Source organism: Scophthalmus maximus, chromosome 9, assembly GCF_022379125.1.
Source record: "Scophthalmus maximus strain ysfricsl-2021 chromosome 9, ASM2237912v1, whole genome shotgun sequence".
NCBI lineage: Eukaryota > Metazoa > Chordata > Actinopteri > Pleuronectiformes > Scophthalmidae > Scophthalmus > Scophthalmus maximus.
Genome location: NC_061523.1, coordinates 25,650,001 through 25,655,853, shown reverse-complemented (window position 1 = coordinate 25,655,853; position 5,853 = coordinate 25,650,001).

Below are 5,853 nucleotides of genomic sequence, written 5' to 3'. Positions count from 1 at the left end.
TGTTGAGTCATTTTGTACACACACACACACACACACACACACACACACACACACACGGTCGGGACTTGTCAACAGGCATGAACACGTCGGCTCATGTGTTGTTGTCACATGTTGCTAAGTAACGTTCAGAAAAAATGTTGACAGTGAAAACTGAGACGTTGAGCGGACTGAAAAAGTTCCGCTTTCATTTTTCCCCGCAACGAACTCAGCTCGGCCGATGCAACTTATTTTGTTTCTCAGTTGCGGTTTTCAAAAACTTGAAATTCGAAATCGTCACGAACGAAACTCTCACTGTCGAGGACGTGGGGGGAATAAATCGAGAGCTCACAAACCGGTATGATCGGACGCGGCGGGCCGCCGGTGCTTTGGAGAGCGTCTGATTTGTCTTTGATGAAAAGTCAAAGAGGTGCAACAACGGCTGCAGGCGAAAAGGAAAAAAAACTCCTGACTCAAACTTTGTAGGAATGAAATATTCAGATGTTTGAATTTGTTCACTTTTTAGATTCGGTGTCAGTCTTCGGACGATTCAGTGAAATGATGCACCGTGTTTTGTTCCCCACTGCAATGGATATCTATCTATATGTATACATATATGATAATACATCTGCTATGATATTATGAAATTATTTTAATTTGAGGGTACCAAAAAAAAATTGTAATAGACATTTTGGTGACTTGAGAGTTTCAAGTCTGTGGCAACAACAAGCGTGTCCAGACGTGCGCACCACTTTTTACGTGTCCTCTGGAAACACTTCCGTTTCGTTGCGGTTCATTTGCTGAGCACTTTTCTAAATGCTGCGCACGTGTTGTCAAATTGATGAAGATGTTTTCTCAGTTCGCTGGTGTTTTGTCTATTTGCGTGTGTGTGTTTTTCTTAAGTTGCGGTGCTGTGAGCTCTCGGGGCCACCGTACTATTCAATCAAAAGAAATAAATAACAGTACAGTGGTTTTAAAAAAGTCTCATCACAGTAGGGACGTTATATTTCGTCAAAGTGAACATTTCACTCAACACAATCCGTATCAACACGCGTGCGACTTGCCAGATGCATAAACTAACAACCTCCCCTCATTACGCTGATGGGAAACCTCATCGGGCCGCAATTACAAAGAGCATGTTGTAATTTTTTGTAGGGGCGTCAGGGATGGAAGAGCTCAGGCATCCTGGAACAGAAACGGCCTCAGGGCGTAATTCATAATTCCATTCGTTACACCTGCGCGTTTTTTCTGTCTATGACTCTCTGAAATGTACATGGTTAAAAACGCCGGTCAAACCAGGGGTTGGAGGGATTCACAAAAATGGCAGTGAGTGCACTTTTGGACTGGACCCCGTTGGTTTGGACGATGCTGATACCGCGCACGATGATATTTTGGTTGTTGTTGTGTCAACAGTTTTCCCTTAACTCCATCCAACATCTTTTGGACGAGCCGGAGCGGTCGACCGCGAGCCAGACGCCGCCGCCGTCCACATCAGTGCTGCACCAGCTGCAGGTTCAAACATCTGGTGGGATTCATGCCCAGCCATTATTACACATTGCCGTATGGTCCAGGCGTCCATATTCTTTTGGCCCTTTATCTCACTTTGGACCAAAGAACTGGGCTGAATGTTCTCCGCGTCTTTTGACATAATAAAAAAATTCTGGATGGCGAGGTCCGTCTGACTTCTTCCTCCAAACAGGAAGCGACCGGAGTGTCAAATCCAAACAGGAAGTGACTGGAGATTCAAATCCAAGCAGGAAGTGAAATCCAAACAAGAAGCAACTGGAGAATCAAATCCAAAGAGGAAGTCAAATCCAAACAGGAAGAGACTGGAGAATCAAATCCAAAGAGGAAGTCAAATCCAAACAGGAAGAGACTGGAGAGTCGAATCCGAACAGGAAGTGACTAAAGAGTCAAATCCAAACAGGAAGGGACCGGAGAGTCGAATCCAAACAGGAAGGGACTAAAGAGTCAAATCCAAACAGGAAGGGACCGGAGAGTCGAATCCAAACAGGAAGTGACTAAAGAGTCAAATCCAAACAGGAAGAGACCGGAGAGTCGAATCCGAACAGGAAGTGACTAAGAGTCAAATCCAAACAGGAAGAGACCGGAGAGTCAAATCCGAACAGGAAGTGACTAAAGAGTCAAATCCAAACACTTTTTCCTCAAAGTTTCCTCCAGATCTTTCTCTTGCGTATGAGTCCAACAAACAAGTCACACTTTGTTCAATAAACAAAGGCGAGAGTTTGTTGTCGTGGTCTGCAGATGTAATATGTTGGTTTATGTGTATTTTTCTGCAGTCCTCTCGTCTCTATACATAATATAATATAATATGCTTTTTCATTCTGTAAAGGGATTTTTCAGAATAAGTGCGTCGATATTTTAACTTTAGGGGATTTGGGAGTTTTGTTTTGTTCCATCAGCTACTGCAAAGCTTCTCTCACACTCCCACTGTAAGGTTACTCCTGTAGTAATGGGTTTCCTGATAACATGCGCGCACACACACACACACACACACACACTCTCTCCTCACTGCAGCTCGATGAGGTTGTGGTTCTTCCCCAGGTGATGCTGAGCTGCTCATAAAGCTATATGAGGTGTGGGATTAAACCTGTGTGTGTGTGTGTGTGTGTGTGTGTGTGTGTGTGTGTGTGTGTGTGTGTGTGTGTGTGCGTGTGTGTTAACACTTCTACACAAAATACATATATGAGACTAAAACTTTTATTTTGATTAGTTTTGATGAATAAACTTTAAAGGAAAAGCTTCCATGACTGTATTCTGACTAACCTCGACCTCCAGCCTCTGGTTGGCGTGGTGGTGGTGGTGGGCGGGTGGGGATTGGACCGTGCGCTGGAGGGCGACGCAGCTTGAAGGGTCGCGGCTCCTCGGTCGGCTGGAGAATAGAATCCTGCTTTCAGCTGAAGAGAAACATCTCCTTATTTTCCCGCGGCCGTTTGAGGATCTTTGGAAAGTGGCGGTGGGAAGGTGAACTGAGCGCTGAGAGGGTCACCGCTTCGTCCGCGCCTCGTCCCTGACCTTTCACTCACGGGTTCATGTTTTCATGTGGAAACGAGGGATCCACGGATGAATCACATTTCTCACTGATGTGCGTCCTACGCGTGAGATTCTCCCGACGTCACCGACGCCTGTGTCGAAAACGAACGGGCAAATATTGGCTGGTTGTGTTAACTCGCGAGAGGCCTGGATACGGCGTGATTGACAGCTGGTACCGCCCAACGGGTGCAGGTCGCAGATCCCTCCGTCAGGCCACACCCCCCTATTCCTCCGAGAGTGGTTACGTCCCGTTTCAAAAACCAAGATGGCGCCGAACAAAATACTAAACCTGGAGGATTCCAAACGACTCGAATGGGTTTATAATCGAATGTCCCGCATCTCGCGTCTGTCGTCCCCCCCCCCCCACACACACACACACACACACACACACACACACACACACACACACACACACACACACACACCAGTACAAGGAAACAGGACAGTGGTAAAAGATATCTAATTGACGTCAGCTGGAATACGTCGTCGGCGTCGCGTTCACTGACGGCTGGAGAAACGAACGCCGACACGGAGCGCGGATCAGATCTTAATTTGACATAAATGTCGTATATATATATATATATATATATATATATATATATATATATATGAAACATTTTAGAATTTAAAATCAAACGTTGGTGGGGTTTTTTTGGTAAAGGAGAAAAGAAAAGTCAGCGCTGATCCAGACGGAGGCGGAGGGACGGAGCCGAGGATCAGCGACAAGGAGTGAAGCTGGAAGATAAACCTCCATCAGCAGCGGCGGCTTAGGCTCTAATAAATGTTTGGTGTGGAGTAAATTGCCTGCTGGCCGCCGGTGTTTGACCACCGTCGGCTTTGTCACTGAGCCGCACAGCCTCTGAACTCACATCGCAAACCACTGAAAACCCTCCGCCGCCGCCGCCGCCGAGGCCGGAGAGCAGATACACAACATGTCTGCTCTCTGGATGCAGCGATGGCCAAAGAACAAACCATATATAAATGGATAAAACATTCATTTGGACAAACTACGCGTCGTGTTCAGCGTTTCTTCGTCCTGTTGCTCTTCCTCCTTTTCGCTCACGTCCGACAGATTCATGAAAAGGCGGTTTCATCCGACCGCTTCACGTCTTTGTGTCCCGGGAAGGTTTAGAGGAACAATTACAAGGATGCCAACGAAAAACAAACCGGAGGAGAGGAAAAACACACGGACACGGACGGGAAGAACAACTGTTCGCGGAGGCGTTGATTTTTCTGGTCGAACAAACTTCTCTGGAGCGGATCAGACGCTAACGAGCGAGCTAAAGCTATCGCACACGTGTAAAGGAGGAGCATTTAAAGGGCACGACCGGTGTTTTTCTCCGTATAGAGAAAGGCACGAACACCTTGTTGGGTTCGGCGGAGAATTTCGAAAATCTTGGCAGAACTTCAAATTTTCTTTTGTTTTCAATATTAAAGCTGCAGTGTGTAATATTTAGAAGGACTTATTAACATAAATTGAATATATTGTCCATAACTATGTGTTCATATATGTTTAATCACGATGTTTTTGAGTTAAATAAAAATGTAAAAAGTGAAATAATGTTGAATGTTTCTCTACAAGTCAAAATAATTGTAATTATTATCAACGTGATTAAAACCTCATTGTTTTGGTGTCAGTGAAATAAATATTTATTTATATAGTGACCTTCCGCGGTGAGAGAAAGGACGAGGCCGGCGCTGCAGTCGGCCTCGTCCAGCGGCGGCGTTCGCGGCCAGGTAAAATCACTGCGTGTGACAGGTGACGATCAAACAGACACACATCACGATGCAGCCAACGTACACACACACACACACACACACACACACACACACACACACACGCTTGTGCGCGTCCAACTGCAGCGACAGATGTAAAACGGCTCGCGGTCGATACCAGCGGCGGCTTCGCTCCACAGATCTCGTTCCTGAGCCGTCGGCGCAGCTGCTGGAAGACGACTTCCCGTACATGAGAACTTCCCGTTCCCTTCCCTTCTTCTAGATATCAACACACTGTAGCTTTAAACTTATTTCAACTTTTTGAGGAGACATTTTGGCGAGTTGGTCGGAGGCTACAAGCTTCTTCCTCTTTCTTAAGATGGAAACTCTGTGCTGCCCTCTAGTGGCTCCTCTGCTTTGCAACCGTGCCGACGTAATTTGAAACAGATGTATCTTGTTTATTTTCGTAGAGGAAGCATCTTAGAAAGAAATGAAAAAAAAATTCCTGTGTTGTTCCTGAATCAGCCAAGTTTACTTTTTGTTCTAAAAGGTGATAAACGTACGTTGTTGCAAACGCTACATAGCCAACGTTAGCGTCAACAGCTGTTTGCTCATTTCGTAGAGAGGCGTCTTTGGAGAGAGAAACCATCACCAACCAACCACCGCGCTCCATCGCTGCAGGGGAGGGAAACGTACAAACGGCCCTGAAATGTTGCTTTGAAATGTTTTGCCATGAAAACATTCTTCCTGTTACTGGATGTACAGAATTTGCCAACCACCGCCTCGCCGACCCCTCAGCTCCGTGTCTGGGCGGGTTGCCACCAATCGGAAGGTCGGCGGTTGGATCCCGGGCTCCTGCGGCCGACAGGTCCAACTGTGTGTGTGTGTGTGTGTGTGTGTGTGTTATACATGCTGTATGAATGTGTGTGTGTGTGTGTGTGTTATACATGCTGTATGAATGTGTGTGTGTGTGTGTGTGTGTGTGTGTGTGGGTGGGTGGGTGTGAAAGTGCTTGGAGTGCACAGCGAGACCGGAGCGCCACTACATTAAAACGCCGTCCATTTACAGGAGCGTGTTGCCATGCTGTTGCCATGGCAACAGCAGTAA